At 47.2% G+C, this 13,264-nt stretch overlaps 1 protein-coding gene across 1 annotated transcript in view; it reads left to right on the top strand.

The window, feature by feature from the left end:
- LOC149449762 (alpha-2-macroglobulin-like protein 1) overlaps nucleotides 1–8,944 on the top strand; it is a 135,000-nt gene extending 126,056 nt beyond the window's left edge. The window contains exon 36 of the mRNA XM_089692750.1: nucleotides 8,684–8,944. The gene's annotated coding sequence lies outside the window, so the exon portion shown is untranslated. The remainder of the gene's footprint in view (nucleotides 1–8,683) is intronic.
- Nucleotides 8,945–13,264: the final 4,320 nt, after the last annotated feature.

The raw sequence follows: 13,264 nt of genomic DNA, 5'->3' as shown, positions 1-13,264 counted from the left end.
GAACAAGCTGAAGTTAGAAGCTGATTGGCTACCATGCACAGCTGCACCAGATTTTGCACTCAGTTTCAGTTTCAGTAAATCAACCCCAAAGAATCAGATACATGGGGCAAGAACAGAGCCAGATCATCCACAAAGCAACCTAAACAGGTGCTGGGGGCCCAGTGTATGTCTAAATAATGTCCAAGGTCCCAGCTACAACTTTCATACAGTTAACCAGAAGACAAGCACAACTGGTTACAGCTATTCATGCCTTTACAAGGGAGGGTGCACCTGTAGGTAGTTGGTGTCTGATTGAAAGGGTCCATGCCACTACAGACAATGCAAATGGGACAGCTTCATTGTGCCTGCTGCAATCATTATCAAAGTTTTATTAAGGCACCATTCTGCCTTAACCAATCTCTGGGCAAAACGTCATTAGCAAATAAAGACAAACTTTAGCTTCTGTTCTAACTCAATCCAACCCCCTACCCCACCTACATCATTTTTAACCTTTAGAAATACTTTTTTCAAGGCATCTTTAGTCCAGTCATATGACATCATAGGTCTACTTCTTCCAGCAGTGGGTAGGTCCTGAATGTTGCACAAACTATTTGCCTGCATGGCACGTTGTGAGCCAGAAGGCAGGTATATGACTCCCTGGGCTCACGTTCAGTGAGTGTCAATCAACCCTGAAGAGAACTGATATTAGATGGCTATTTAAAAAATACTGGTGTTGGGCTCTAGGTTGAGATGTAAAATAAGCACATTCAGGTATGGCAGTGGATTCTTTTATTGGTTATCCAAATACAGGTATAAGGACAAACCGATTGTCCAAGCATGCCTATTTTACTTTATTGCCTAGACTCATCTGCAAAAAACGTTTTCTTGCCTCACACATCTGTATCTTTGCCTGCACATCTAAATTTCCTTCTCTCTCATTGGTTTGATTAACTTTTGTACTTTTATGTCCACAGTACAGTAAATATGTTTTTTGTATGTGTAGCACTACTACCTTAGGAGCTGTTGTGGTATTCTCAGTCTCCCTGTCACTCTGGACCCCTCTCTGGAAGCCCAACCCCCGCTGACACCACCATACTTTTCTGACCAGAGTAAATTATCACCAGAAAATAGACTTGCACACAGATTAGAGTGAACTGATATGACGTTTATATTTAACTTGGCTGTAAGCTCAGTCAAACAGCATAAAGTGGCATATATGTACATAGCACTCTTAGCAACTCTTAACAAAGAAAACAACACATACAGAAAAATCTCAGTCAGATTTGGCAGGCCTGCTATTCAGAAGTTAACCCAGAACCTCAAACCTGAGGTGTTTCTAGTCCCCAGTGAGGAAGGTGTCAAGGTCCTACCTTTTCCCAGAGACTGTGCGGCTTCATATACTGGTGTCCATCTTGGGTTTCTGCAGAGCATGGTGGGAGCCTTTTATGCCTTCAGGTCTCTGAGGTCCATCCCCCAGAGGGGTGTGGCTGAGTACATATAAGCCTGTGATCCGCACAAGCTTTTTGCACTTGTGTCTTGTGTCTTGGTGTTGCTACAGCTCTGTGTATACTCTCGTGACTCTTCTGGTATCTGCCTCGGCTTGTGACTAGACCATTCTCTGTGTTTTCCTTTGATCTGACCTTCCGTTGCTGAACCCGGCCCGTGACCTGTGATTCTTGTCTACTGTTCTGTACTGTTTTGTCCCGTTGTTGTCGACCCGGCCTGCCTGACTACGCTATTGTCATTCCTACCAGCTACACGCCATTGGCGGCGGCCATTACCGTAGCCGGGGTGTCTCGGGGGCCGTGACCTGGTTCCTGGCTGCGTCAAGTCCATCCCCACCATCAGGGGCCCTGGTGAAGGGCAGCCTAGGACTTGGACTCCACGCCCTGAGGGACTTCGGACTGTTGGTGGTGGTTGTCGTCAGTCAGTGTGTTACCCTGCCACTAGGCCTACCTGTCCGTTCCACAGCCCTGCCATTACACAAGTGCCATGAATCCTGACGGTGCAGGTACGCCTTCACTTCCAATGTTGGTCGCCAGACTGGATCAACAGGATCTCCTGTTGGATCAGTTCGCTCAGGCGTTGCAAACTCTGCTTGCACGCACCGCGCACCTTACTCCTGGTGCTATTAGGCCGGTTGTCACTCCGGTGGTCGCTCCCGCTGCTGTTCTGCTTGTTGCGCCTACCGCCGCGGCACCCACGGCGCCCAGAGGTATGACTGGTTCAGCCCCTCTTCCACAGCTCTTTGGGGGTGAGCCGAGTCAGTGTCGTGGGTTCCTCAACCAGGTGGGGATCTTTTTCGAATTAATACCCCACGCTTTTCCGACTAAGAGGTCAAAGGTGGGTTTCCTAATATTGCTACTGTCAGACAAGGCCTTGGCCTGGGCAAATCCCTTATGGGAGAGGAATGACCCGGTGATTCACGAGTTTTCTGGTTTTCTCAACGCCTTCCGTAGGGTATTCGACGTACCGGCTCGCTCCACCTCGGCTGCCAAGCTGCTCATGTCTATGCATCAGGGTTCACGGACCGTTGCCGAGTACGCCATAGAGTTTCGTACCCTGGCGGCAGAGGTGGGTTGGAACAATGAGGCTCTGGTGGCTGCGTTTTCTCAGGGTCTTTCTGATGCATTGAAGGACGAGATTTCAGCCAAGGAATTGCCTGTGGAGCTGGAAGCACTAATTTCCTTCCTGATCCTGATTGACACCAGGCTCAGGGAGAGGCCTTCACTCAAGGAATGCCTGCGGAGGCCTTCCAATCGACTGGCACCTGTGTTTTCTGTCCCACCCGTTCCTCCCTCTCCTCCCACACCTCCTGGGGATAGATTGTCTGGTGGTGAGCCCATGCAGCTGGGGTTTGCTCGCCTTTCCGAGGGAGAGCGGGCCGCTCGGCGTCGGGAGGGTCGCTGCCTGTACTGTGGCCTTGGTGGGCACTTTCGGCAGTCTTGTCCGGTCCGTCCAGGAAACGCTCGCACCTGAGATCCTGTCGGGGACAGATCTTGGATGGAGTCTCCTCGTCCCCGGTGTTCCGCAAAGATAAACCACTGATCACCGTTGTCCTCTCTTGGGCGGAGGGCTTGGTGACGGCCCAGGCGTTGGTAGATTCTGGGGCCGGCGGGTTGTTTATGGACAGCTCGTTTGCTGCCAGCACTCCATTCCCCTGCAGGCTCGAGTTATGCCATTGGTTCTCGAGGCGATAGATGGCAGGACCCTGCAACCACCGCAGGTTACCCACGAGACTAAGCCAGTTGAAGTAGCTATTGGGGCTGTTCACAGGGAGTTGGCCTGTTTTCAGGTAATTTCTTCTCCGCACTATTCTGTGGTTTTGGGGTATCCACAATCCAACCTTTAATTGGCGAACGGCCAAGATTCTCTCGTGGTCTCCACAGTGTGGGGCCGGGTGCATCCGTGGGCCGGTTAAGGTGTTGTGTGCCTCCTTGGACTCTGCGTTGCCCACCGATTATGGGGAGTACCTGGATGTGTTTGATAAGGTACGCGCTGGTGCCTTACCTGCTCATCGTCCTTACGACTGCGCCATATCCTTGCAACCCGGTGCCACTCCTCCACGTGGCAGAGTGTATCCTCTCTCGGTTGCGGAGAATAAGGCCATGGAGGAGTACGTTGCGGATGCGCTTTCCCGGGGGTACATTTGTAAGTCTACTTCCCCAGCAGGAGCGGGCTTTTTCTTTGTAAAGAAGAAGGGTGGTGAATTGAGGCCTTGCATCGATTATAGGGGCCTCAATCAAATCACCACTAAGAATGCCTACCCAATTCTCTTGATTACTGAGTTGTTCGACCGCCTTAAGGGAGCAACAGTCTTTACCAAACTCGACCTTAGGGCGGCGTACAACCATGTACGGATCAAACAGGGGGATGAGTGGAAGACCGCGTTTAACACCAGAACCGGTCACTACGAATACCTGGTGATGCCCTTCGGGTTGTGTAACGCGCCCACGGTTTTTAAAGAATTTATAAATGATGTCCTTCGTGACTTGTTGCAGCAGTGCGTGGTAGTTTACTTGGATGACATCCTGGTTTACTCTGCCTCAATGGAGTCCCATATCCAGGATGTCAAGCAGGTACTGCAGCGATTACGTGAGAACAAACTTTTTTGTAAACTCGAGAAGTGCGAATTCCATCGATCCCAAGTTGCCTTTTTGGGCTACATCATTTCTGCGGAGGGATTCTCCATGGACCCTCAGAAGGTTGCGGCGGTTCAGCAGTGGCCTCGTCCCAATGGTCTTCGGTTCATTCAGCGCTTTTTGGGTTTTGCCAACTACTATCGGAAGTTCATCAGGAACTTCTCCACGCTGGCAAAGCCTCTCTCAGACCTAACCATGAAGGGCAGTAATCCTCACGAGTGGCCATCCGAGGCCATCGTAGCTTTCGAGGCTCTGAAATCCGCCTTCGCTTCGGGTCCGATTCTGTCTCATTTCAATCCTGGATTGCCCTTCGTCCTCGAGGTTGATGCATCCGAGACGGGAGTAGGCGCTCTCCTGTCTCAACGTCGGTTGCCCGATGGACCCCTACTTCCCTGTGGGTTCTACTCCAGGAAGCTTTCCTCTGCAGAGTGCAACTACCAGATTGGAGATAGGGAGTTGTTGGCAATCATTCTGGCTCTCAAGGAATGGAGGCACCTGCTCGAGGGCTCCGCGGTTCCGGTCCTCATTCTTACCGATCATAAGAACCTGACTTACCTTTCGGAGGCCAAGAGATTGACACTCCGTCAGACCAGATGGGCCTTGTTCTTGTCGCGGTTCAACTATGTGGTCTCCTATTTGCCTGGTTCCAAGAATGTCAGGCTGATGCATTGTCGTGGCAATACTCGGAGTTGTCCAGGGAGGATTCTGAGCCAACCTCGGTCATACCTCCGGATCAGATCCTGGCTGCCATTCGCACCAGTCTGACTTCTCCCCTTGGGGAGCAGATTTTGGTGGCTCAAACTGACGCTTCTCCCGAGAGACCGGAGGGTAGATGTTTTGTACCCGAGGGGTTGCGCACCCGTCTGCTGCGTACCTACCATAACTCCAAAACTGCCGGGCATCCGGGGAGGAACCAGTTGTCTTGGGTCGTCTCTCGTTTATTCTGGTGGCCAACTCTCCGTGCCGACATCGCCTCTTATGTAGCGGCATGTTCGATCTGTGCCCAGAATAAATTTCCACGGCATCTTCCAATGGGTCTTCTGCAACTCATTCCCAATGGGGAGCGTCCTTGGTCACACCTGGGCATGGACTTTATTGTAGACCTCCTTGTGTCTCGGGGTCATACGGTCATTCTCATGGCCGTCGATAGTTTTTCCAAAATGTGCCATTGCATTCCACTCAAGAAATTACCAACAGCGCAAGAACTGGTCACGTTTTTTTCTAGGGAGATTTTTCACCTGCATGGGTTGCCCAAGGTGATTGTCTCGGACCGCGGGAGTCAGTTCTTGTCCAGGTTCTGGCACGCCTTCTGCTCCCAGTTGGGCATTAGGCTCTCCTTCTCTTCAGCCTACCACCCGCAGTCCAATGGGGCTGCGCAGCGTTCCAACCAGGCCTTGGAACAATTCCTTCATTGTTATATCTTGGACCATCAGGACAATTGGGCTGATCTCCTGCCTTGGGCAGAGTTTGCCAGGAACTCGGCTGTCAACTCCTCCTCCGGGATGTCTCCCTTCATGGCCAACTATGGGTTCCAACCTGCGGTATTACCTGAGAGGTTCTCACCACAGGACATTCCGGCTGTGGAGAACCATCTTGCTGCCCTGCGTTCTTCATGGGGGCAGATCCAGAGGTCCTTGAGGGACTCGGCACAGCGCCAGAAGTTCCAGGCTGATTGCAGACGGCTGCCCGCTCCTTCATACCAGGTCGGCGAACGGGTGTGGTTATCTACTCGCAACCTCAATCTGCGGGTGCCCGCACCTAAACTAGCCCCCCATTTTGTTGGCCCTTTTCGCATTCTCCGCAAGGTGAATCCAGTGGCCTATGCTCTTGCTCTTCCTCCTGGGATACGGATCTCCAATGTCTTCCATGTATCCCTGTTGAAGCCTCTGGTCTGCAATCGCTTCACTGCCTCTCTGTCTCGGCCCCGTCCCACCTGGGTTGACGGTCATGATAGGTATGAGGTGAGCCGGATCCTGGACTCTCGATTGGTGCGCGGTCGGGTGCAGTTCCTGGTTCATTGGCGCAGTTATGGTCCCGAGGAGCATTCCTGGGTTCATTCCGCGGATGTCCATGCCCCTGCCCTCCTCCGCGCTTTTCATGCCCGCTTTCCTCTGAAGCCTTTTGTTGAGCCGCGGAGGGGGAGGGGCCCTTGAGGAGGAGGTACTGTCAAGGTCCTACCTTTTCCCAGAGACTGTGCGGCTTCATGTACTGGCGTCCATCTTGGGTTTCTGCAAAGCATGGTGGGAGCCTTTTATGCCTTCAGGTCTCTGAGGTCCATCCCCCAGAGGGGTGTGGCTGAGTACATATAAGCCTGTGATCCGCACATGCTCTTTGCACTTGTGTCTTTGTGTTGCTACAGCTCTGTGTATACTCTTGTGACTCTTCTGGTATCTAACTCGGCTTGTGACTAGACCATTCTCTGTGTTTTCCTTTGAACCTGGCCCATGACCTGTGATTCTTGTCTACTGTTCTGTACCGTTTTGTCCCGTTGTTGTCGACCCGGCCTGCCTGACTACGCTATTGTCATTCCTACCAGCTACACGCCATTGGCGGCGGCCATTACCGCAGCCGGGGTGTCTCGGGGGGCGTGACCTGGTTCCTGGCTGCGTCAAGTCCATCCCCACCATCAGGGGCCCTGGTGAAGGGCAGCCTGGGACTTAGACTCCGAGCCCTGAGGGACTTCGGTCTGTTGGTGGTCATTATCGTCAGTCAGTGCGTTACCCTGCCACTAGGCATACCTGTGCGTTCCACAGCCCTGCCCTGACAGAAGGAAAATTATCAAAGGTTGAAATAGCTCACTTGGCCCTCAGGATCTGATGGCAAGGCTTAAATCTGAAATAGAAAAGAACTCTTTAAATAGGGTAGTCATGTCCCTTTAAATGCATTGAAGAATCTTCTGCACACTCGTTGGGGCCCAGTTGGTGCGCTACAGTGATAGAGACCTTTTAAGTTGGAAGAGATGAAGGTGGTAGCTCCTCAAAGGATTAAAACAAAAGCAAAAAAGGAAGAACAAGTACTATCCCTTTAAGTGGCACTTGACTTGGGTGGTGTCCTTTTAATGCAGTGAGCAGGTGACAAATTTTTTGCAAAAAGGTGTCAGAAGTTGGCAGAAGCACTGGCTGGAAAAGTGCTGCAGTAACTAATGACAATGGTGGTTCTTTTAAGAGGATAGGCCAATGGTTAAGGGAACAATGCTGTGGTTTGGTCTGCAGAAGGCATGCAATGTGGTCAGCTCTGATGATTGAACTATGCTGCAAATGTGTTCAATAGCAGTGGTCGGGGGAACTACGCTACAACAGGTGTTAACTATATGCAATGTCCTCAGGAAATTGGCATAATTGAAAGGAATGTCAGTGTTCACATGTTTGGCTGGTGTATGGGACTCTCACCCGATCTGTGGCATCACTCAGGTCCTGGCGGTCTGTCACTCTCTGTAGTTGTTGGCCCCCACAGGTTCTCCGGTCTCAGCTGCAATGTTCTGTCCGGACACAGAGCTTCGGGTCACCTGCTGGCAGGATGTCTCTCTGAACAGGGTGGCAAGGCTGGCGGTCAGCGATTCCTCCTTGTCTCTCTCTTCTCTAGCTCTGTGGCCTGGTCCAGCCCTCCGGTGTTCCAAACAGCTCTCTCCTCACACCTTCCTTCCAGCTCTCTACAAATTCATGTCCTGCCTCTGTTCCTGCCTTCTGCATTTACATTTGTGTCCTTCTCACCAAGCTTCTTGCAAATGATCTTGTAGCCCATTCCAGCCTTGTGTCGGTCTACAATCTTGTCCCCTGACGTCCTTTGACAGCCCTTTGGTCTTGCCCATGAATGATGGTGAGGTTTGAATGGAAGAAAGAGATTCTGTGGACAGGTGTCTTTTATACACATAATGAGTTGTCGTTAGGAGCACCTTCTTAAATTGACAGGACTAATCTGTGTACCACATTAGCACAAAGCCAGTCTGTGGGAGCCAGAATTATTGTTGGTTGGTAGGGGATTAAATACTTATTTTACTCACTGAACTGCAACTAATTTTGTGATATTTATCACGTGTTTTTTCAGAATTTTTGCCTGATATTCTGTCTCTATCATTTAAAATACACCTATGATAAAAAGTATAGACCCTTCATTTCTTTGTAAGTGAGCAAACTTACGAAATCTGAAGGGGATCAAATAATAATTTTCCCCACTGTATATGCCTCCTCCCACACACTAGCTCTTCTTGGAAATGGAGTCCCCCAATTAGCAACCTTCTAACAAAGTTCTGCAGTTCAGCCTACAAAATCCATAAAGCTTTTCACTAGGATGTGTGCCACTAAGTTGCAGGACACTGCCAATTTATATCTCTTTTAACATCCTTCAGTCTGAGTAACAGCAGGGTGTTACATATGAAACCATGCCTGAAGAATCTTTTAAAGCTTGAATCTCAAAATTTATTCCGCTAGCCACACAAAAGGTATTGCCAATGTTTTAACTTCCTTACTACTATCTATAACATGTTTTTGCTATGTCTTGTATTATAATACTCTAACATACTTCTAGACAAAACTGTCATTTTTCTATACTTTTGTACTTTGTAGGTGACTCTGGCAATTCAAGATGAAGACAAAGTTACACTAAAGTCGGTGAATGAATAAGAATTTATAAAATGTATCACTATTTCCACAAATGAGCCTTATGGCATCCATAAACCACATGACAGAAAATAACCAGTGGCAAGCACTGCATTTAGTATTGGGAATTATAACTTTGCCTTTCACTGTGATAATGCTATAAAACTGAAATTATATTGTATTGTCAACTAATAACATTTTGTGTAATTAAAGAAAATTTTACCTGTCTGTATTTTTTCATGTGACTGGAGAAAGCTACATGTTACATGCCCTCTACATATGGAGCATATCTTGACAGAGAGGTTTGGAGAGCAGGTAAATTACATTTCATTGCCAGTTTCTTAAAAGAAAAAAAGGCACACTTCCCTTTAAAGGTCCCCCAACATGCATAGCAGACCCTTAAGGGTCAGGGAAATGTTATTAGCCTGGAACTTAAAGCACATTTTTCCTTTGTAAATTTCAGCAATGAAGCACTTCTCAACTGCCCTATAACAGAAATATTGCTACAGGGCGCCACAGGTGCGCAAAATCACATATATATATATATATATACGTGATTTTGCATTTCCGGGCATTTGTGACTGCGGCTGTCAATCACCGGGTCCCTCCGCCCAGTGATTTCCTAAGATCTCCGACGGCGAGGAGAACTGTTTTGTTTACTAACAGTTCTCCTCCCTGTCAGCTCAGGTACACTGCTTTGGATGGCTGTGCACAGCACAGCCATCTCAAACGGTGTGCTTACAGTGAAGCACACTGACACCGCCCCCTAGTAAAACACTCCCTGCACACAGTTAACCCTTTGATTGCCCCAGATGTTAACCCTTCCTTCCCAGTGCCATTAGTACAGTGTCAGTGCTTTTTTTTTTTTAGCACTGATCACTGTATCGGTGTCACTGGGGATGTCAGTGACACCAAATCAGTTCCCCCCAGTATCCGAATGTCTGCCGCAGTCCTTTTATAAGTTGCTGATCACCGCCATTACTAGTAAAAATAAATGAAAAAAAAATCCCAGTATATATACCGCCATTTGTAAACGCTATAACGTTCACGTAAACCAATTAATTTACACGTATTGGGATTGTTTTTCTAGCAAAGACATGTAGCAGAATACATTTTGGCCTAAGTTTATGACGAAATTAGATTTTAAATTTTTTTTACTGGACATGTTTAATAGCAAAAACTGAAAAATATTGTTTTTTTTCTCAAAATTGTCAGACTTTTTTTTATAGCGCAAACATTAAAAACTGCACAGGTGTTCAAATACCACCGAAAGAAAGCTCAATTTGTGGGGAAAAAGGGACGTAACTTTTATTTGGGTGGAGCGTTGCATGACCGTGCAATAGTCAGGTAAAGTAATGCAGCGCCGTTACACAAAAATGGCCTTGTCAAGAAGGAGCATAAATCCCCAGGAGGGCAAATGGTTTAAAAAAATCACTGCTCCTGGTCAAATAAAATTACAAAAAAAAACTTTTTTTTTTTGTAATTGATACCACTTTCCCAGAGCAATGCCCACCCATGTGCCGTTTTTGACAACTCCTTGCCTATTGGCCCAGAAAATGGACATTTTTAATTTAAAAGATTTAGCTCCCTTTATTTCAAGGGGATTGAGGGTCAACATCTGAACTTCACTGAACCCAGTTCAAACTGAACCCAAGGAAATTCAGCTCACTCCAACATGGTACCATTCCAGTTGTTTTGCTGGCAGAATCATTTGAACATCTGTGGGGAAATTGGATGGTTGAAGTCCACCATTAGGACCATGCTACACCCATATGTAAATGTAACACTGTGCCAAGTGGTCCCCCACCATCACCAAAATGGATCCTCCTTCAACAGCATCCAGGGGTTCTTCTTTCCCGCAGCAGCTGTCAGATATAAAATCAACCCCTTCAGCCACTGCAGACAGTCTTGTGATTCTCAATGGAACACAAGTGCGGTCACCACACTTGTAGTCTATTAACACTTCCTCCTTTAACTGAAATTCTGCACCTTGATACAGACATAGAGTTGGAGGAAGAGTCTGCAGGAGCTTGGCATTGCACCTGTGATTCATAGATCGCTGTTGCAATACTTTGCAAGGTTATTTAAACACTTTCTGGGTTTTTAGTTTTTGCGAAAAGGTGGACTTTGGGGTAATACGTTTGTGGAAAGGGACTTTTGGGGGTTGGTTAGAAAAGTAGTATAATTGGTGTAACAAGGAGTAAGGGTTACAAGAAAGGTGAATGCAGTTGCAGCTGGGGTTGCTATGGGTAACAGAATGAAGATTTGTGAAGAAACTGCTATCCAGAGGTTAATGGATTAGTGTGAGTTAAATGAGGATGATATGTCCAACCAAATTTGGAGTAAGAGTTGAACAAAATACAGCTTGCAAGTCCCTTGCCTGACTGGAGAATGCATAAATACAATCCAACAGAGCCGTGAATATACTGAATAATTTTCATAGAAGTAGGGATCATCATTTTCCAACAACCCTAACACACTAAACGAAGCTGTAAAATCATCCTCCCCGGGGTCGTCCGATGAATAAAGCTCAAAACAGATCAGAATCAGTGGCTGAACTTCACTAATTAAAAAGCTTCAAGGTCCAATTATGGAATAAGCTACTTGAATATGTTTCAGCTGCTGACTAATTAAAAGAATAAGTTCACTTTTGGGAACATGTTACACATTCCACCCATTTTAGGCTTGGTTCACATATATGCACTTTTGGGGGGCGCGTTTGCTCGTGCACAGCATCCTGTTCATTTGAATAGGCTGCCGTGCTTGCGTTTCTCCCAGAAAAGGAGCGCGTACCTTTTTCAAAATGTGGTTCGCAGGGTAACCGCATGATCATTTTTGACCATGTGATTTTCTTGCAGTTCTGGCATCCACAAACTGATTCAGAATGAATGGCAGCCCTGTGCATTTTCTCCCAGCAGCGCATTTTTACTACGGGTGGCTGCAGGTACAGGGATCTCTATGATTCCCACACCTGCATAGGTGTAAACTGAGCCCTAGGGTGGAACATAAACATGCAATGGCTTGGTGATCTGAGCCCTCTGTGTGACAGTAGTACGGGGAGAAGTACCAGCTGTCACTTTTTGAAAGGAGTGCTCTGCTTGCAAGGCCGTGTCATTCATTCAGAGTTCTGTGAATGAATCAAGTACAAGTATTGACATCCTTTGCGGATGTTGGGTTGTTGTTCTCATTGAACTGTCATTGATTCTGTCATTGTGAAACTGCCTGCCTGTATGACATACTTACACTGATAGTCTGTAGGAGTCCTGTATGGCACCATCTGCTGATCATTGGTGCAATGCTTTGCAGGCTCCTAAAAAAAATAATTGAAAATGCTAATTTTCTTTACCTGTAAAAATAAAAAATGTGCATTTATCTTTTTTTTTAAAGGTGAACGTATCCTCTAAAGTAAAGCTAAAGGCAAACCTTTTTTTTTCTTGAGTATTGGATAGAGTGGAGAAGGATTACAGTCTGGGTCCCCATTGCAGAAATTCACCCTCTCTATCCGTCCTCTTTACCATTATCACTGAAAAGAAAAGAAAATCATAAATTATCAGTTGTCCCTAGAACAGGAATAGAGGGGAACTCTTCCAATGGGGACACTAGTTCTGATGACCCTGGTGACAACTAGGGATTTCCTCAGTTTAAAGGAATTTTTCTCTTACTTTCTGTTTTGGCTATGGGGCAGAAAATGAAGGGAAACTTTTCCAATTGAATACAGATGGCAAAAAGAGAGCCTGACAGGAATTATAACGCTCCTTTACTCTATACCAGGAGTCTCCAAACTTTCTAAGCAAAGGGCCAGTTTACTATCCTTCAGGCTTTAGGGGGCCAGACTGTGGCCAGTGGGGATAGAAAATGCCCTGGCTTCAGTGGGATCAAACAATGTCCCATCCTTGGTTCTAGTGGGAGGAATAATGTCCCATTGTTTGTATTGAAGGGAGGAATAGTGCTCCATCAGCCATGTTCCTGGGAGGAATGGTGCCCCATCATTGATGTCAGTGCAAGCAATGGTGTGCCATCATTGGTGTCAGTGGATGGAATGTGCCCCAAGGTCCAGATCAAGGCAAGCAAAGGGCCACATCTGGCCCACAGGCCACAGCTTGAAGACCACTGCTCTATACAATAAGAAAAAAAAAGTTTTGCCTTTAGTTCTACTATAAGTCCTGAACTATCTGGCAGCAATATTCCATATCATCCAATGCTAGCAACACAGAATATAACCATATGCCACAATCAAAATACAAGCAATAGTAAAGAACAGGTTACAGATGAAACCTAGTGCAAAACACTAACAAACTATGATAAACTACATACAAAACAAGGGGAGAGATTGGGAAAGGCTGGGCTGGATTCGAGATGTCAGGGACAGCTGCTAAGACAGGCCAAGAGCAGGGGTCAGCAACAAAGGTAACAAGTAATGGCAGCAAAGTCAAGTGTAATAGGCATTGGTAAGAAGCAGCATGATCACCCCATCTAGACATAAAAATCAAAACACTGAGGCACTGTAAAAACCTAGAGGAGGAGCTAAATACCCTCTCAGCTGCCAGC

The sequence above is a fragment of the Staurois parvus genome, unplaced genomic scaffold, assembly GCF_062004578.1.
Source record: "Staurois parvus isolate SC_StPar_1 unplaced genomic scaffold, SC_StPar_1.0 ptg000604l, whole genome shotgun sequence".
In the NCBI taxonomy this organism is placed as follows: Eukaryota; Metazoa; Chordata; class Amphibia; order Anura; family Ranidae; genus Staurois; species Staurois parvus.
The sequence above is the reverse complement of the archived record's forward strand: the minus strand, read 5'-3'. Positions and strand labels throughout refer to the sequence as shown.